Below are 21,026 nucleotides of genomic sequence, written 5' to 3'. Positions count from 1 at the left end.
GGCATTACTGTAAACATCGCCGGCCGGGTTCTGTGCATGAATCACAAATTCTTTCCTCAGGCGGAGGGTTGTTAATTTGGGGGACGTAGAAGTTTGCAATATATTGTGTAATGAAACTGCATAGAAAATGTGTTAATGTAGAAATAATGCACGCGTTTGAAATGCGCCCACGGGGAGTGGCTACCAATGTATACGAAGAATAATGAAAGTTATTAATGCTGAATTAATTATGTACTGATGTTTTGAACTTGTATTAACATATCAAAATTGGAGTTATGTATTAGGAGTTTGTACATTAAGCACTTGGCCCTAGTTTAGCGAGGGTCTGGGCCTACATGCCTGGTCTCATATTAAACTGTGTTTTTCTAACGTGCAATGTGCTGTTTTCCTGAAGGACACAAACTGTACTTTTCCAGAAGCTAGAGATGTGTGTAGCTGTAGTAAATTCTTTCTCATGGGACCCGACTTGCTCAAGGAGACATTCTTGCTGAATGCAACAGTGTAATTCGTAACAGGTGCAAGGTTGCCTGGAGTAGGAGAAAACAATGGAACTACTGACTGGTGCGTAAAGTGTAACTTTTCTTACCTGACATTCCAACCGATGAAGACGTCAATAACATGGGCCAATCAACGACATGTGAACTATGGTTTGTGGAAAATTCTGGTGAAATGCGTGAATAATTATTGGACAGAGATAACGATGCACAAATTATTATCCAACGAGGAATTAGGAGTAAATTAGACCGTTTTGATTTAACCATATGAACTGAGCAGAAATCAGCTATTTATTGGACATTCCACTCCAACCCATTCTTTGCCATTCTACTGAGCCATTTAGGCCATTTCCTTTGAGACTTTGCCGTTTGTTCGTCCTGATACTCTAAACCACCCTTTACTTATTCCTTACCTGATACTCATATCTCCTCTATATGAGGGGAGTTCTTGTTCCTCAGCTATGCAATACAGAGGCTTTGCCCTGTCCTATCTTTGCTGATGGTGAAAACGACTGATGCCCTGAGGACAAAGACTGACGCTGTTTGCTGATCCGTTGGATGGTTAACTATCTGATGAAAATTGTAATTGTCGGCTTGCCTTTTCTTTCTCGGTACCAACTGCTCTTTGATAGAGGCCATAGTTAGATGTTTTCCAAATTTGTTGTTTGCTAAATTGTTTTGCATGAAGCCCAACATGCTGATTCTATTTTGAGGTTAGTTAAGGTGTTCACTAAAATCTGACGCAAATAGACAAATTACTGAGTTCTTGCTTTTTTGAATCATGCACTACTGAGACTTTGCTAAGTTGGTTCTTATTAATGATGTGTTAATACTGAGTGAATATTCTCCATGCATTGATTAATTGCATTTCTAATTGCAAATCTGAAGAGTTACTAATGAGATGAATTGCCGATGAGATTAACAGAAATGACTTTAGATTGTAACCAATAGGGAAATAAGTATCCTAACACTTAACTAAATTGGTGTTTTTATTCATGACTGAAAGGTCATGGTGTGTTCACTTTATTGACTCTCATTAAAGGTTATTGATTAGCATGATGATTAGTTATTGCGATTGTTGTTGAGATATTGATCCATTGATTTGTGATGCCAAAAGACATCTCGTACTGGGAAGTCCCCGAACGTAGTCCAAAAGGTTCATCGACCTAGGCGTGTCTCCTTGTAAGTTTTCTTATCAAGGCCGTGATGCGCTATCACTAATAAAAAGTCATCTGATCTGTTGCTGCTGAGTCATCGTCAACGAAAACCACCAAGATATTACTTCAATGTGGTGTAATTACGACTGCCTCAGTTTTATGCGTTACGTGAGCAGTCGGACAGCAATTTATTTAGCGCAAAAATATTTCTTGTTGATGCATGTACGTTTTTAAACTGAAGTGTCAAAGCTGTAGCGGCAATACTCCCAGTTTAGGCGGTTTTATAAACTAAGTTTTACTTTCTCCTACTTAAAACGTTTTGCAGAACAATGCACATTAAATGGGAAGGCAGTTTTCCTTATTTGTGTACTATTTGCTGCCTAATGTTGACATGTAAGCAACCCAACAATGAATGACACCTGGAGACTCGAAAGCACCATACCAGTAAAATATTTGTATGAAATTGCACTTTAAATCCACGTACAACTGAAATAAAGCAATCTTAGCTCATTTGAGGGTAGTGTGACAGTAGATCACATATGGATAGAACACGTTTGGAATGTGTAATTTTCATGATTCCATTACATATATCATATAAATTCAAGCTGAAGTAGGGAAGGACAACAAGGTCATTTAGAGCAAAGCTGAAGACAACAAGTTGCCAAAATCCCACCCTTGTCGGTTTATTATGGTGTGTTTACTTTTTAATATGGGGTATGTCTGGTTTAAACCAATTTTATGTGAAAGTTAAATTACGTATCTCATGGTATTTCCGACAGTACAATGCCTTGGTTTGGAAACACCGCTCAGGTGAGCACTGTGCTTAGGCATTACTGTAAACAGCGCCGGCCGGGTTCTGTGCATGAATCACAAATTCTTTCCTCAGGCGGAGGGTTGTTAAGTTGGGGGACGTAGAAGTTTGCAATATATTGTGTAATGAAACTGCATAGAAAATGTGTTAATGTAGAAATAATGCACGCGTTTGAAATGTGCCCACGGGGAGTGGCTACCAATGTATACGAAGAATAATGAAAGTTATTAATGCTGAATTAATTATGTACTGATGTTTTGAACTTGTATTAACATATCAAAATTGGAGTTTTGTATTAGGAGTTTGTACATTAAGCACTAGGCCTTAGTTTAGCGAGGGTCTGGGCCTACATGCCTGGTCTCATATTAAACTGTGTTTTTCTAACGTGCAATGTGCTGTTTTCCTGAAGGACACGAAACTGTACTATTCCAGAAGCTAGAGATGTGTGTAGCTGTAGTATATTCTTTCTCATGGGACCCGACTTGCTCAAGGAGACATTCTTGCTGAATGCAACAGTGTAATTCGTAACAGGTGCAAGGTTGCCTGGAGTAGGAGAAAACAATGGAACTACTGACTGGTGCGTAAAGTGTAACTTTTCTTACCTGACATTCCAACCGATGAAGACGTCAATAACATGGGCCAATCAACGACATGTGAACTATGGTTTGTGGAAAATTCTGCTGAAATGCGTGAATAATTATTGGACAGAGATAACGATGCACAAATTATTATCCAACGAGGAATTAGGAGTAAATTAGACCGTTTTGATTTAACCATATGAACTGAGCAGAAATCAGCTATTTATTGGACATTCCACTCCAACCCATTCTTTGCCATTCTACTGAGCCATTTAGGCCATTTCCTTTGAGACTTTGCCGTTTGTTCGTCCTGATACTCTAAACCACCCTTTACTTATTCCTTACCTGATACTCATATCTCCTCTATATGAGGGGAGTTCTTGTTCCTCAGCTATGCAATACAGAGGCTTTGCCCTGTCCTATCTTTGCTGATGGTGAAAACGACTGATGCCCTGAGGACAAAGACTGACGCTGTTTGCTGATCCGTTAGATGGGTAACTATCTGATGAAAATTGTAATTGTCGGCTTGCCTTTTCGTTCTCGGTACCAACTGCTCTTTGATAGAGGCCATAGTTAGATGTTTTCCAAATTTGTGTTTGCTAAATTGTTTTGCATGAAGCCCAACATGCTGATGCTAATTTGAGGTTAGTTAAGGTGTTCACTAAAATCTGACGCAAATAGACAAATTACTGAGTTCTTGCTTTTTTGAATCATGCACTACTGAGACTTTGCTAAGTTGGTTCTTATTAATGATGTGTTAATACTGAGTGAATATTCTCCATGCATTGATTAATTGCATTTCTAATTGCAAATCTGAAGAGTTACTATTGAGATGAATTGCCGATGAGATTAACAGAAATGACTTTAGATTGTAACCAATAGGGAAATAAGTATCCTAACACTTAACTAAATTGGTGTTTTTATTCATGACTGAAAGGTCATGGTGTGTTCACTTTATTGACTCTCATTAAAGGTTATTAATTAGCATGATGATTAGTTATTGCGATTGTTGTTGAGATATTGATCCATTGATTTGTGATGCCAAAAGACATCTCGTACTGGGAAGTCCCCGAACGTAGTCCAAAAGGTTCATCGACCTAGGCGTGTCTCCTTGTAAGTTTACTTATCAAGGCTGTGATGCGCTCTCACTAATAAAAAGTCACCTGATCTTTGCTGCTGAGTCATCATCAATGAAAACCACCAAGATATAACTTCAATGTGGTGTAATTACGACTGCCTCAGTTTTATGCGTTACGTGAGCAGTCGGACAGCAATTTATTTAGCGCAAAAATATTTATTGTTGATGCACGTACGTTTTTAAACTGAAGTGTCAAAGCTGAGGCGGCAATACTCCCAGTTTAGGCGGTTTTATAAACTAAGTTTTACTTTCTCCTACTTAAAACGTTTTGCAGAACAATGCACATTAAATGGGAAGGCAGTTTTCCTTATTTGTGTACTATTTGCTGCCTAATGTTGACATGTAAGCACCCCAACAATGAATGACACCTAGAGACTCGAAATCACCATACCAGTAAAATATTTGTATGAAATTGCACTTTAAATCCACGTACAACTGAAATAAAGCAATCTTAGCTCATTTGAGGGTAGAGTGACAGTAGATCACATATGGATAGAACACGTTTGGAATGTGTAATTTTCATGATTCCATTACATATATCATATAAATTCAAGCTGAAGTAGGGAAGGACAACAAGGTCATTTAGAGCAAAGCTGAAGACAACAAGTTGCCATAACAGTCTGTAAATATATGCTCTTTATTATGTGTGGACAACTATCACCTCATAGAACACATTTCGGCTACTATATTTTTTCCTCCTGAAAACTGACCTTTACATGACAAGGTGGCCGAGTGGTTAAGGCGATGGACTGCTAATCCATTGTGCTCTGCATGCGTGGGTTCGAATCCCACCCTTGTCGGTTTATTATGGTGTGTTTACTTTTTAATATGGGGTATGTCTGGTTTAAACCAATTTTATGTGAAAGTTAAATTACGTATCTCATGGTATTTCCGACAGTACAATGCCTTGGTTTGGAAACACCGCTCAGGTGAGCACTGTGCTTAGGCATTACTGTAAACAGCGCCGGCCGGGTTCTGTGCATGAATCACAAATTCTTTCCTCAGGCGGAGGGTTGTTAAGTTGGGGGACGTAGAAGTTTGCAATATATTGTGTAATGAAACTGCATAGAAAATGTGTTAATGTAGAAATAATGCACGCGTTTGAAATGTGCCCACGGGGAGTGGCTACCAATGTATACGAAGAATAATGAAAGTTATTAATGCTGAATTAATTATGTACTGATGTTTTGAACTTGTATTAACATATCAAAATTGGAGTTTTGTATTAGGAGTTTGTACATTAAGCACTAGGCCTTAGTTTAGCGAGGGTCTGGGCCTACATGCCTGGTCTCATATTAAACTGTGTTTTTCTAACGTGCAATGTGCTGTTTTCCTGAAGGACACGAAACTGTACTATTCCAGAAGCTAGAGATGTGTGTAGCTGTAGTATATTCTTTCTCATGGGACCCGACTTGCTCAAGGAGACATTCTTGCTGAATGCAACAGTGTAATTCGTAACAGGTGCAAGGTTGCCTGGAGTAGGAGAAAACAATGGAACTACTGACTGGTGCGTAAAGTGTAACTTTTCTTACCTGACATTCCAACCGATGAAGACGTCAATAACATGGGCCAATCAACGACATGTGAACTATGGTTTGTGGAAAATTCTGCTGAAATGCGTGAATAATTATTGGACAGAGATAACGATGCACAAATTATTATCCAACGAGGAATTAGGAGTAAATTAGACCGTTTTGATTTAACCATATGAACTGAGCAGAAATCAGCTATTTATTGGACATTCCACTCCAACCCATTCTTTGCCATTCTACTGAGCCATTTAGGCCATTTCCTTTGAGACTTTGCCGTTTGTTCGTCCTGATACTCTAAACCTCCCTTTACTTATTCCTTACCTGATACTCATATCTCCTCTATATGAGGGGAGTTCTTGTTCCTCAGCTATGCAATACAGAGGCTTTGCCCTGTCCTATCTTTGCTGATGGTGAAAACGACTGATGCCCTGAGGACAAAGACTGACGCTGTTTGCTGATCCGTTGGATGGGTAACTATCTGATGAAAATTGTAATTGTCGGCTTGCCTTTTCGTTCTCGGTACCAACTGCTCTTTGATAGAGGCCATAGTTAGATGTTTTCCAAATTTGTGTTTGCTAAATTGTTTTGCATGAAGCCCAACATGCTGATGCTAATTTGAGGTTAGTTAAGGTGTTCACTAAAATCTGACGCAAATAGACAAATTACTGAGTTCTTGCTTTTTTGAATCATGCACTACTGAGACTTTGCTAAGTTGGTTCTTATTAATGATGTGTTAATACTGAGTGAATATTCTCCATGCATTGATTAATTGCATTTCTAATTGCAAATCTGAAGAGTTACTAATGAGATGAATTGCCGATGAGATTAACAGAAATGACTTTAGATTGTAACCAATAGGGAAATAAGTATCCTAACACTTAACTAAATTGGTGTTTTTATTCATGACTGAAAGGTCATGGTGTGTTCACTTTATTGACTCTCATTAAAGGTTATTGATTAGCATGATGATTAGTTATTGCGATTGTTGTTGAGATATTGATCCATTGATTTGTGATGCCAAAAGACATCTCGTACTGGGAAGTCCCCGAACGTAGTCCAAAAGGTTCATCGACCTAGGCGTGTCGCCTTGTAAGTTTACTTATCAAGGCTGTGATGCGCTCTCACTAATAAAAAGTCATCTGATCTTTGCTGCTGAGTCATCATCAATGAAAACCACCAAGATATAACTTCAATGTGGTGTAATTACGACTGCCTCAGTTTTATGCGTTACGTGAGCAGTCGGACAGCAATTTATTTAGCGCAAAAATATTTCTTGTTGATGCACGTACGTTTTTAAACTGAAGTGTCAAAGCTGAGGCGGCAATACTCCCAGTTTAGGCGGTTTTATAAACTAAGTTTTACTTTCTCCTACTTAAAACGTTTTGCAGAACAATGCACATTAAATGGGAAGGCAGTTTTCCTTATTTGTGTACTATTTGCTGCCTAATGTTGACATGTAAGCACCCCAACAATGAATGACACCTAGAGACTCGAAATCACCATACCAGTAAAATATTTGTATGAAATTGCACTTTAAATCCACGTACAACTGAAATAAAGCAATCTTAGCTCATTTGAGGGTAGAGTGACAGTAGATCACATATGGATAGAACACGTTTGGAATGTGTAATTTTCATGATTCCATTACATATATCATATAAATTCAAGCTGAAGTAGGGAAGGACAACAAGGTCATTTAGAGCAAAGCTGAAGACAACAAGTTGCCATAACAGTCTGTAAATATATGCTCTTTATTATGTGTGGACAACTATCACCTCATAGAACACATTTCGGCTACTATATTTTTTCCTCCTGAAAACTGACCTTTACATGACAAGGTGGCCGAGTGGTTAAGACGATGGACTGCTAATCCATTGTGCTCTGCATGCGTTGGTTCGAATCCCACCCTTGTCGGTTTATTATGGTGTGTTTACTTTTTAATATGGGGTATGTCTGGTTTAAACCAATTTTATGTGAAAGTTAAATTACGTATCTCATGGTATTTCCGACAGTACAATGCCTCGGTTTGGAAACACCGCTCAGGTGAGCACTGTGCTTAGGCATTACTGTAAACAGCGCCGGCCGGGTTCTGTGCATGAATCACAAATTCTTTCCTCAGGCGGAGGGTTGTTAAGTTGGGGGACGTAGAAGTTTGCAATATATTGTGTAATGAAACTGCATAGAAAATGTGTTAATGTAGAAATAATGCACGCGTTTGAAATGTGCCCACGGGGAGTGGCTACCAATGTATACGAAGAATAATGAAAGTTATTAATGCTGAATTAATTATGTACTGATGTTTTGAACTTGTATTAACATATCAAAATTGGAGTTATGTATTAGGAGTTATGTATTAGGAGTTTGTACATTAAGCACTAGGCCTTAGTTTAGCGAGGGTCTGGGCCTACATGCCTGGTCTCATATTAAACTGTGTTTTTCTAACGTGCAATGTGCTGTTTTCCTGAAGGACACGAAACTGTACTTTTCCAGAAGCTAGAGATGTGTGTAGCTGTAGTAAATTCTTTCTCATGGGACCCGACTTGCTCAAGGAGACATTCTTGCTGAATGCAACAGTGTAATTCGTAACAGGTGCAAGGTTGCCCGGAGTAGGAGAAAACAATGGAACTACTGACTGGTGCGTAAAGTGTAACTTTTCTTACCTGACATTCCAACCGATGAAGACGTCAATAACATGGGCCAATCAACGACATGTGAACTATGGTTTGTGGAAAATTCTGGTGAAATGCGTGAATAATTATTGGACAGAGATAACGATGCACAAATTATTATCCAACGAGGAATTAGGAGTAAATTAGACCGTTTTGATTTAACCATATGAACTGAGCAGAAATCAGCTATTTATTGGACATTCCACTCCAACCCATTCTTTGCCATTCTACTGAGCCATTTAGGCCATTTCCTTTGAGACTTTTCTGTTTGTTCGTCCTGATACTCTAAACCACCCTTTACTTATTCCTTACCTGATACTCATATCTCCTCTATATGAGGGGAGTTCTTGTTCCTCAGCTATGCAATACAGAGGCTTTGCCCTGTCCTATCTTTGCTGATGGTGAAAACGACTGATGCCCTGAGGACAAAGACTGACGCTGTTTGCTGATCCGTTGGATGGGTAACTATCTGATGAAAATTGTAATTGTCGGCTTGCCTTTTCTTTCTCGGTACCAACTGCTCTTTGATAGAGGCCATAGTTAGATGTTTTCCAAATTTGTGTTTGCTAAATTGTTTTGCATGAAGCCCAACATGCTGATGCTAATTTGAGGTTAGTTAAGGTGTTCACTAAAATCTGACGCAAATAGACAAATTACTGAGTTCTTGCTTTTTTGAATCATGCACTACTGAGACTTTGCTAAGTTGGTTCTTATTAATGATGTGTTAATACTGAGTGAATATTCTCCATGCATTGATTAATTGCATTTCTAATTGCAAATCTGAAGAGTTACTAATGAGATGAATTGCCGATGAGATTAACAGAAATGACTTTAGATTGTAACCAATAGGGAAATAAGTATCCTAACACTTAACTAAATTGGTGTTTTTATTCATGACTGAAAGGTCATGGTGTGTTCACTTTATTGACTCTCATTAAAGGTTATTGATTAGCATGATGATTAGTTATTGCGATTGTTGTTGAGATATTGATCCATTGATTTGTGATGCCATAAGACATCTCGTACTGGGAAGTCCCCGAACGTAGTCCAAAAGGTTCATCGACCTAGGCGTGTCTCCTTGTAAGTTTACTTATCAAGGCCGTGATGGGCTATCACTAATAAAAAGTCATCTGATCTGTTGCTGCTGAGTCATCGTCAACGAAAACCACCAAGATATTACTTCAATGTGGTGTAATTACGACTGCCTCAGTTTTATGCGTTACGTGAGCAGTCGGACAGCAATTTATTTAGCGCAAAAATATTTCTTGTTGATGCACGTACGTTTTTAAACTGAAGTGTCAAAGCTGGAGCGGCAATACTCCCAGTTTAGGCGGTTTTATAAACTAAGTTTTACTTTCTCCTACTTAAAACGTTTTGCAGAACAATGCACATTAAATGGGAAGGCAGTTTTCCTTATTTGTGTACTATTTGCTGCTTAATGTTGACATGTAAGCACCCCAACAATGAATGACACCTAGAGACTCGAAAGCACCATACCAGTAAAATATTTGCATGAAATTGCACTTTAAATCCACGTACAACTGAAATAAAGCAATCTTAGCTCATTTGAGGGTAGTGTGACAGTAGATCACATATGGATAGAACACGTTTGGAATGTGTAATTTTCATGATTCCATTACATATATCATATAAATTCAAGCTGAAGTAGGGAAGGACAACAAGGTCATTTAGAGCAAAGCTGAAGACAACAAGTTGCCATAACAATCTGTAAATATATGCTCTTTATTATGTGTGGACAACTATCACCTCATAGAACACATTTCGGCTACTATATTTTTTCCTCCTGAAAACTGACCTTTACACGACAAGGTGGCTGAGTGGTTAAGGTGATGGACTGCTAATCCATTGTGCTCTGCATGCGTTGGTTCAAATCCCACCCTTGTTGATTTATTATTGTTTGTTTACTTATTAATATGCGGTATGTCTGGTTTAACCCTATTTTATGTGAAAGTTAAATTACGTATCCCATGGTATTTCCGACAGTACAATGCCTCGGTTTGGAAACACCGCTCAGGTGAGCACTGTGCTTAGGCATTACTGTAAACAGCGCCGGCCGGGTTCTGTGCATGAATCACAAATTCTTTCCTCAGGCGGAGGGTTGTTAAGTTGGGGGACGTAGAAGTTTGCAATATATTGTGTAATGAAACTGCATAGAAAATGTGTTAATGTAGAAATAATGCACACGTTTAAAATGTGCCCACGGGGAGTGGCTACCAATGTATACGAAGACTAAAGAAAGTTATTAATGCTGAATTAATTATGTACTGATGTTTGGAACTTGTATTAACATATCAAAATTGGAGTTATGTATTAGGAGTTTGTACATTAAGCACTAGGCCTTAGTTTAGCGAGGGTCTGGGCCTACATGCCTGGTCTCATATTAAACTGTGTTTTTCTAACGTGCAATGTGCTGTTTTCCTGAAGGACACGAAACTGTACTTTTCCAGAAGCTAGAGATGTGTGTAGCTGTAGTAAATTCTTTCTCATGGGACCCGACTTGCTCAAGGAGACATTCTTGCTGAATGCAACAGTGTAATTCGTAACAGGTGCAAGGTTGCCTGGAGTAGGAGAAAACAATGGAACTACTGACTGGTGCGTAAAGTGTAACTTTTCTTACCTGACATTCCAACCGATGAAGACGTCAATTACATGGGCCAATCAACGACATGTGAACTATGGTTTGTGGAAAATTCTAGTGAAATGCGTGAATAATTATTGGACAGAGATAACGATGCACACATTATTATCCAACGAGGAATTAAAAGTAAATTAGACAGTTTTGATTTAAACATATGACCTGAGCAGAAATCAGCTATTTATTGGACATTCCACTCCAACCCATTCTTTGCCATTCTACTGAGCCATTTAGGCCATTTCCTTTGAGACTTTGCCGTTTGTTCGTCCTGATACTCTAAACCACCCTTTACTTATTCCTTACCTGATACTCATATCTCCTCTATATGAGGGGAGTTCTTGTTCCTCAGCTATGCAATACAGAGGCTTTGCCCTGTCCTATCTTTGCTGATGGTGAAAACAACTGATGCCCTGAGGACAAAGACTGACGCTGTTTGCTGATCCGTTGGATGGGTAACTATCTGATGAAAATTGTAATTGTCGGCTTGCCTTTTCTTTCTCGGTACCAACTGCTCTTTGATAGAGGCCATAGTTAGATGTTTTCCAAATTTGTGTTTGCTAAATTGTTTTGCATGAAGCCCAACATGCTGATGCTAATTTGAGGTTAGTTAAGGTGTTCACTAAAATCTGACGCAAATAGACAAATTACTGAGTTCTTGCTTTTTTGAATCATGCACTACTGAGACTTTGCTAAGTTGGTTCTTATTAATGATGTGTTAATACTGAGTGAATATTCTCCATGCATTGATTAATTGCATTTCTAATTGCAAATCTGAAGAGTTACTAATGAGATGAATTGCCGATGAGATTAACAGAAATGACTTTAGATTGTAACCAATAGGGAAATAAGTATCCTAACACTTAACTAAATTGGTGTTTTTATTCATGACTGAAAGGTCATGGTGTGTTCACTTTATTGACTCTCATTAAAGGTTATTGATTAGCATGATGATTAGTTATTGCGATTGTTGTTGAGATATTGATCCATTGATTTGTGATGCCATAAGACATCTCGTACTGGGAAGTCCCCTAACGTAGTCCAAAAGGTTCATCGACCTAGGCGTGTCTCCTTGAAAGTTTACTTATCAAGGCTGTGATGCGCTCTCACTAATAAAAAGTCATCTGATCTTTGCTGCTGAGTCATCATCAATGAAAACCACCAAGATATAACTTCAATGTGGTGTAATTACGACTGCCTCAGTTTTATGCGTTACGTGAGCAGTCGGACAGCAATTTATTTAGCGCAAAAATATTTCTTGTTGATGCACGTACGTTTTTAAACTGAAGTGTCAAAGCTGAGGCGGCAATACTCCCAGTTTAGGCGGTTTTATAAACTAAGTTTTACTTTCTCCTACTTAAAACGTTTTGCAGAACAGTGCACATTAAATGGGAAGGCAGTTTTCCTTATTTGTGTGCTATTTGCTGCCTAATGTTGACATGTAAGCACCCCAACAATGAATGACACCTAGAGACTCGAAAGCACCATACCAGTAAAATATTTGTATGAAATTGCACTTTAAATCCACGTACAACTGAAATAAAGCAATCTTAGCTCATTTGAGGGTAGTGTGACAGTAGATCACATATGGATAGAACACGTTTGGAATGTGTAATTTTCATGATTCCATTACATATATCATATAAATTCAAGCTGAAGTAGGGAAGGACAACAAGGTCATTTAGAGCAAAGCTGAAGACAACAAGTTGCCATAACAATCTGTAAATATATGCTCTTTATTATGTGTGGAAAACTATCACCTCATAGAACACATTTCGGCTACTATATTTTTTCCTCCTGAAAACTGACTTTTAAACGACAAGGTGGCCGAGTGGTTAAGGCGATGGACTGCTAATCCATTGTGCTCTGCATGCGTGGGTTCGAATCCCACCCTTGTCGGTTTATTATTGTGTGTTTACTTTTTAATATGCGGTATGTCTGGTTTAACCCTATTTTATGTGAAAGTTAAATTACGTATCCCATGGTATTTCCGACAGTATAATGCCTCGGTTTGGAAACACCGCTCAGGTGAGCACTGTGCTTAGGCATTACTGTAAACAGCGCCGGCCGGGTTCTGTGCATGAATCACAAATTCTTTCCTCAGGCGGAGGGTTGTTAATTTGGGGGACGTAGAAGTTTGCAATATATTGTGTAATGAAACTGCATAGAAAATGTGTTAATGTAGAAATAATGCACGCGTTTGAAATGCGCCCACGGGGAGTGGCTACCAATGTATACGAAGAATAATGAAAGTTATTAATGCTGAATTAATTATGTACTGATGTTTTGAACTTGTATTAACATATCAAAATTGGAGTTATGTATTAGGAGTTTGTACATTAAGCACTAGGCCTTAGTTTAGCGAGGGTCTGGGCCTACATGCCTGGTCTCATATTAAACTGTGTTTTTCTAACGTGCAATGTGCTGTTTTCCTGAAGGACACGAAACTGTACTTTTCCAGAAGCTAGAGATGTGTGTAGCTGTAGTAAATTCTTTCTCATGGGACCCGACTTGCTCAAGGAGACATTCTTGCTGAATGCAACAGTGTAATTCGTAACAGGTGCAAGGTTGCCTGGAGTAGGAGAAAACAATGGAACTACTGACTGGTGCGTAAAGTGTAACTTTTCTTACCTGACATTCCAACCGATGAAGACGTCAATAACATGGGCCAATCAACGACATGTGAACTATGGTTTTTGGAACATTCTGGTGAAATGCGTGAATAATTATTGGACAGAGATAACGATGCACAAATTATTATCCAACGAGGAATTAGGAGTAAATTAGACCGTTTTGATGTAACCATATGAACTGAGCAGAAATCAGCTATTTATTGGACATTCCACTCCAACCCATTCTTTGCCATTCTACTGAGCCATTTAGGCCATTTCCTTTGAGACTTTGCCGTTTGTTCGTCCTGATACTCTAAACCACCCTTTACTTATTCCTTACCTGATACTCATATCTCCTCTATATGAGGGGAGTTCTTGTTCCTCAGCTATGCAATACAGAGGCTTTGCCCTGTCCTATCTTTGTTGATGGTGAAAACGACTGATGCCCTGAGGACAAAGACTGACGCTGTTTGCTGATCCGTTGGATGGGTAACTATCTGATGAAAATTGTAATTGTCGGCTTGCCTTTTCTTTCTCGGTACCAACTGCTCTTTGATAGAGGCCATAGTTAGATGTTTTCCAAATTTGTGTTTGCTAAATTGTTTTGCATGAAGCCCAACATGCTGATGCTAATTTGAGGTTAGTTAAGGTGTTCACTAAAATCTGACGCAAATAGACAAATTACTGAGTTCTTGCTTTTTTGAATCATGCACTACTGAGACTTTGCTAAGTTGGTTCTTATTAATGATGTGTTAATACTGAGTGAATATTCTCCATGCATTGATTAATTGCATTTCTAATTGCAAATCTGAAGAGTTACTAATGAGATGAATTGCCGATGAGATTAACAGAAATGACTTTAGATTGTAACCAATAGGGAAATAAGTATCCTAACACTTAACTAAATTGGTGTTTTTATTCATGACTGAAAGGTCATGGTGTGTTCACTTCATTGACTCTCATTAAAGGTTATTGATTAGCATGATGATTAGTTATTGCGATTGTTGTTGAGATATTGATCCATTGATTTGTGATGCCAAAAGATATCTCGTACTGGGAAGTCCCCGAACGTAGTCCAAAAGGTTCATCGACCTAGGCGTGTTTCCTTGTAAGTTTACTTATCAAGGCCGTGATGCGCTATCACTAATAAAAAGTCATCTGATCTGTTGCTGCTGAGTCATCGTCAACGAAAACCACCAAGATATTACTTCAATGTGGTGTAATTACGACTGCCTCAGTTTTATGCGTTACGTGAGCTGTCGGACAGCAATTTATTTAGCGCAAAAATATTTCTTGTTGATGCACGTACGTTTTTAAACTGAAGTGTCAAAGCTGTAGCGGCAATACTCCCAGTTTAGGCGGTTTTATAAACTAAGTTTTACTTTCTCCTACTTAAAACGTTTTGCAGAACAATGCACATTAAATGGGAAGGCAGTTTTCCTTATTTGTGTACTATTTGCTGCCTAATGTTGACATGTAAGCACCCCAACAATGAATGACACCTAGAGACTCGAAAGCACCATACCAGTAAAATATTTGTATGAAATTGCACTTTAAATCCACGTACAACTGAAATAAAGCAATCTTAGCTCATTTGAGGGTAATGTGACAGTAGATCACATATGGATAGAACACGTTTGGAATGTGTAATTTTCATGATTCCATTACATATATCAGATAAATTCAAGCTGAAGTAGGGAAGGACAACAAGGTCATTTAGAGCAAAGCTGAAGACAACAAGTTGCCATAACAATCTGTAAATATATGCTCTTTATTATGTGTGGACAACTATCACCTCATAGAACACATTTCGGCTACTATATTTTTTCCTCCTGAAAACTGACCTTTACATGACAAGGTGGCTGAGTGGTTAAGGCGATGGACTGCTAATCCATTGTGCTCTGCATGCGTTGGTTCGACTCCCACCCTTGTCGGTTTATTATTGTGTGTTTACTTTTTAATATGCGGTATGTCTGGTTTAACCCTATTTTATGTGAAAGTTAAATTACGTATCCCATGGTATTTCCGACAGTACAATGCCTCGGTTTGGAAACACCGCTCAGGTGAGCACTGTGCTTAGGCATTACTGTAAACAGCGCCGGCCGGGTTCTGTGCATGAATCACAAATTCTATCCTCAGGCGGAGGGTTGTTAAGTTGGGGGACGTAGAAGTTTGCAATATATATTGTGTAATGAAACTGCATAGAAAATGTGTTAATGTAGAAATAATGCACACGTTTAAAATGTGCCCACGGGGAGTGGCTACCAATGTATACGAAGACTAATGAAAGTTATTAATGCTGAATTAATTATGTACTGATGTTTTGAACTTGTATTAACATATCAAAATTGGAGTTATGTATTAGGAGTTTGTACATTAAGCACTAGGCCTTAGTTTAGCGAGGGTCTGGGCCTACATGCCTGGTCTCATATTAAACTGTGTTTTTCTAACGTGCAATGTGCTGTTTTCCTGAAGGACACGAAACTGTACTTTTCCAGAAGCTAGAGATGTGTGTAGCTGTAGTAAATTATTTCTCATGGGACCCGACTTGCTCAAGGAGACATTCTTGCTGAATGCAACAGTGTAATTCGTAACAGGTGCAAGGTTGCTAGGAGTAGGAGAAAACAATGGAACTACTGACTGGTGCGTAAAGTGTAACTTTTCTTACCTGACATTCCAACCGATGAAGACGTCAATAACATGGGCCAATCAACGACATGTGAACTATGGTTTGTGGAAAATTCTAGTGAAATGCGTGAATAATTATTGGACAGAGATAACGATGCACAAATTATTATCCAACGAGGAATTAGGAGTAAATTAGACAGTTTTGATTTAACCATATGACCTGAGCAGAAATCAGCTATTTATTGGACATTCCACTCCAACCCATTCTTTGCCATTGTACTGAGCCATTTAGGCCATTTCCTTTGAGACTTTGCCGTTTGTTTGTCCTGATACTCTAAACCACCCTTTACTTATTCCTTACCTGATACTCATATCTCCTCTATATGAGGGGAGTTCTTGTTCCTCAGCTATGCAATACAGAGGCTTTGCCCTGTCCTATCTTTGCTGATGGTGAAAACGACTGATGCCCTGAGGACAAAGACTGACGCTGTTTGCTGATCCGTTGGATGGGTAACTATCTGATGAAAATTGTAATTGTCGGCTTGCCTTTTCTTTCTCTGTACCAACTGCTCTTTGATAGAGGCCATAGTTAGATGTTTTCCAAATTTGTGTTTGCTAAATTGTTTTGCATGAAGCCCAACATGCTGATTCTAATTTGAGGTTAGTTAAGGTGTTCACTAAAATCTGACGCAAATAGACAAATTACTGAGTTCTTCCTTTTTTGAATCATGCACTACTGAGACTTTGCTAAGTTGGTTCTTATTAATGATGTGTTAATACTGAGTGAATATTCTCCATGCATTGATTAATTGCATTTCTAATTGCAAATCTGAAGAGTTACTAATGAGATGAATTGCCGATGAGATTAACAGAAATGACTTTAGATTGTAACCAATAGGGAAATAAGTATCCTAACACTTAACTAAATTGGTGTTTTTATTCATGACTGAAAGGTCATGGTGTGTTCACTTTATTGACTCTCATTAAAGGTTATTGATTAGCATGATGATTAGTTATTGCGATTGTTGTTGAGATATTGATCCATTGATTTGTGATGCCAAAAGACATCTCGTACTGGGAAGTCCCCGAACGTAGTCCAAAAGGTTCATCGACCTAGGCGTGTCTCCTTGTAAGTTTACTTATCAAGGCCGTGATGCGCTATCACTAATAAAAAGTCATCTGATCTGTTGCTGCTGAGTCATCGTCAACGAAAACCACCAAGATATTACTTCAATGTGGTGTAATTACGACTGCCTCAGTTTTATGCGTTACGTGAGGAGTCGGACAGCAATTTATTTAGCGCAAAAATATTTCTTGTTGATGCACGTACGTTTTTAAACTGAAGTGTCAAAGCTGTAGCGGCAATACTCCCAGTTTAGGCGGTTTTATAAACTAAGTTTTACTTTCTCCTACTTAAAACGTTTTGCAGAACAATGCACATTAAATGGGAAGGCAGTTTTCCTTATTTGTGTACTATTTGCTGCCTAATGTTGACATGTAAGCACCCCAACAATGAATGACACCTAGAGACTCGAAATCACCATACCAGTAAAATATTTGTATGAAATTGCACTTTAAATCCACGTTCAACTGAAATAAAGCAATCTTAGCTCATTTGAGGGTAGTGTGACAGTAGATCACATATGGATAGAACACGTTTGGAATGTGTAATTTTCATGATTCCATTACATATATCATATAAATTCAAGCTGAAGTAGGGAAGGACAACAAGGTCATTTAGAGCAAAGCTGAAGACAACAAGTTGCCATAACAGTCTGTAAATATATGCTCTTTATTATGTGTGGACAACTATCACCTCATAGAACACATTTCGGCTACTATATTTTTTCCTCCTGAAAACTGACCTTTACACGACAAGGTGGCCGAGTGGTTAAGGCAATGGACTGCTAATCCATTGTGCTCTGCATGCGTTGGTTCGAATCCCACCCTTGTCGGTTTATTATTGTGTGTTTACTTTTTAATATGCGGTATGTCTGGTTTAACCCTATTTTATGTGAAAGTTAAATTACGTATCCCATGGTATTTCCGACGGTACAATGCCTCGGTTTGGAAACACCGCTCAGGTGAGCACTGTGCTTAGGCATTACTGTAAACAGCGCCGGCCGGGTTCTGTGCATGAATCACAAATTCTATCCTCAGGCGGAGGGTTGTTAAGTTGGGGGACGTAGAAGTTTGCAATATATTGTGTAATGAAACTGCATAGAAAATGTGTTAATGTAGAAATAATGCACGTGTTTAAAATGTGCCCACGGGGAGTGGCTACCAATGTATACGAAGACTAATGAAAGTTATTAATGCTGAATTAATTATGTACTGATGTTTTGAACTTGTATTAACATATCAAAATTGGAGTTATGTATTAGGAGTTTGTACATTAAGCACTAGGCCTTAGTTTAGCGAGGGTCTGGGCCTACATGCCTGGTCTCATATTAAACTCTGTTTTTCTAACGTGCAATGTGCTGTTTTCCTGAAGGACACGAAACTGTACTTTTCCAGAAGCTAGAGATGTGTGTAGCTGTAGTAAATTCTTTCTCATGGGACCCGACTTGCTCAAGGAGACATTCTTGCTGAATGCAACAGTGTAATTCGTAACAGGTGCAAGGTTGCCTGGAGTAGGAGAAAACAATGGAACTACTGACTGGTGCGTAAAGTGTAACTTTTCTTACCTGACATTCCAACCGATGAAGACGTCAATAACATGGGCCAATCAAGGACATGTGAACTATGGTTTGTGGAAAATTCTGGTGAAATGCGTGAATAATTATTGGACAGAGATAACGATGCACAAATTATTATCCAACGAGGAATTAGGAGTAAATTAGACAGTTTTGATTTAACCATATGACCTGAGCAGAAATCAGCTATTTATTGGACATTCCACTCCAACCCATTCTTTGCCATTCTACTGAGCCATTTAGGCCATTTCCTTTGAGACTTTGCCGTTTGTTCGTCCTGATACTCTAAACCACCCTTTACTTATTCCTTACCTGATACTCATATCTCCTCTATATGAGAGGAGTTCTTGTTCCTCAGCTATGCAATACAGAGGCTTTGCCCTGTCCTATCTTTGCTGATGGTGAAAACGACTGATGCCCTGAGGACAAAAACTGACGCTGTTTGCTGATCCGTTGGATGGGTAACTATCTGATGAAAATTGTAATTGTCGGCTTGCCTTTTCTTTCTCGGTACCAACTGCTCTTTGATAGAGGCCATAGTTAGATGTTTTCCAAATTTGTGTTTGCTAAATTGTTTTGCATGAAGCCCAACATGCTGATTCTAATTTGAGGTTAGTTAAGGTGTTCACTAAAATCTGACGCAAATAGTCAAATTACTGAGTTCTTGCTTTTTTGAATCATGCACTACTGAGACTTTGCTAAGTTGGTTCTTATTAATGATGTGTTAATACTGAGTGAATATTCTCCATGCATTGATTAATTGCATTTCTAATTGCAAATCTGAAGAGTTACTAATGAGATGAATTGCCGATGAGATTAACAGAAATGACTTTAGATTGTAACCAATAGGGAAATAAGTATCCTAACACTTAACTAAATTGGTGTTTTTATTCATGACTGAAAGGTCATGGTGTGTTCACTTTATTGACTCTCATTAAAGGTTATTGATTAGCATGATGATTAGTTATTGCGATTGTTGTTGAGATATTGATCCATTGATTTGTGATGCCAAAAGACATCTCGTACTGGGAAGTCCCCGAACGTAGTCCAAAAGGTTCATCGACCTAGGCGTGTCTCCTTCTAAGTTTACTTATCAAGGCCGTGATGCGCTATCACTAATAAAAAGTCATCTGATCTGTTGCTGCTGAGTCATCGTCAACGAAAACCACCAAGATATTACTTCAATGTGGTGTAATTACGACTGCCTCAGTTTTATGCGTTACGTGAGCAGTCGGACAGCAATTTATTTAGCGCAAAAATATTTCTTGTTGATGCACGTACGTTTTTAAACTGAAGTGTCAAAGCTGTAGCGGCAATACTCCCAGTTTAGGCGGTTTTATAAACTAAGTTTTACTTTCTCCTACTTAAAACGTTTTGCAGAACAATGCACATTAAATGGGAAGGCAGTTTTCCTTATTTGTGTACTATTTGCTGCCTAATGTTGACATGTAAGCACCCCAACAATGAATGACACCTAGAGACTCGAAAGTACCATACCAGTAAAATATTTGTATGAAATTGCACTTTAAATCCACGTACAACTGAAATAAAGCAATCTTAGCTCATTTGAGGGTAGTGTGACAGTAGATCACATATGGATAGAACACGTTTGGAATGTGTAATTTTCATGATTCCATTACATATATCATATAAATTCAAGCTGAAGTAGGGAAGGACAACAAGGTCATTTAGAGCAAAGCTGAAGACAACAAGTTGCCATAACAATCTGTAAATATATGCTCTTTATTATGTGTGGACAACTATCACCGCATAGAACACATTTCGGCTACTATATTTTTTCCTCCTGAAAACTGACCTTTACACGACAAGGTGGCCGAGTGGTTAAGGCGATGGACTGCTAATCCATTGTGCTCTACATGCGTGGGTTCGAATCCCACCCTTGTCGGTTTATTATTGTGTGTTTAGTTTTTAATATGCAGTATGTCTGGTTTAACCCTATTTTATGTGAAAGTTAAATTACGTATCCCATGGTATTTCCGACAGCACAATGCCTCGGTTTGGAAACACCGCTCAGGTGAGCACTGTGCTTAGGCATTA

General features: G+C 38.6%; 7 non-coding genes across 7 annotated transcripts; all 7 read left to right on the top strand.

The window, feature by feature from the left end:
• Positions 1-4,896: 4,896 nt before the first annotated feature.
• TRNAS-GCU (transfer RNA serine (anticodon GCU)) lies at positions 4,897-4,978 on the top strand. The gene has a single exon. It is a non-coding gene; the product is annotated as a tRNA-Ser (tRNA).
• Positions 4,979-7,542: 2,564 nt separating this feature from the next.
• On the top strand, positions 7,543-7,624 carry TRNAS-GCU (transfer RNA serine (anticodon GCU)). The gene has a single exon. It is a non-coding gene; the product is annotated as a tRNA-Ser (tRNA).
• Positions 7,625-10,203: 2,579 nt separating this feature from the next.
• On the top strand, positions 10,204-10,285 carry TRNAS-GCU (transfer RNA serine (anticodon GCU)). Its single transcript has one exon. It is a non-coding gene; the product is annotated as a tRNA-Ser (tRNA).
• Positions 10,286-12,849: 2,564 nt separating this feature from the next.
• On the top strand, positions 12,850-12,931 carry TRNAS-GCU (transfer RNA serine (anticodon GCU)). The gene has a single exon. It is a non-coding gene; the product is annotated as a tRNA-Ser (tRNA).
• Positions 12,932-15,496: 2,565 nt separating this feature from the next.
• On the top strand, positions 15,497-15,578 carry TRNAS-GCU (transfer RNA serine (anticodon GCU)). Its single transcript has one exon. It is a non-coding gene; the product is annotated as a tRNA-Ser (tRNA).
• Positions 15,579-18,145: 2,567 nt separating this feature from the next.
• On the top strand, positions 18,146-18,227 carry TRNAS-GCU (transfer RNA serine (anticodon GCU)). Its single transcript has one exon. It is a non-coding gene; the product is annotated as a tRNA-Ser (tRNA).
• Positions 18,228-20,792: 2,565 nt separating this feature from the next.
• TRNAS-GCU (transfer RNA serine (anticodon GCU)) lies at positions 20,793-20,874 on the top strand. The gene has a single exon. It is a non-coding gene; the product is annotated as a tRNA-Ser (tRNA).
• Positions 20,875-21,026: the final 152 nt, after the last annotated feature.

This window comes from Pleurodeles waltl, chromosome 12 (assembly GCF_031143425.1).
Source record: "Pleurodeles waltl isolate 20211129_DDA chromosome 12, aPleWal1.hap1.20221129, whole genome shotgun sequence".
Taxonomy (NCBI): domain Eukaryota; kingdom Metazoa; phylum Chordata; class Amphibia; order Caudata; family Salamandridae; genus Pleurodeles; species Pleurodeles waltl.
The sequence above is the reverse complement of the archived record's forward strand: the minus strand, read 5'-3'. Positions and strand labels throughout refer to the sequence as shown.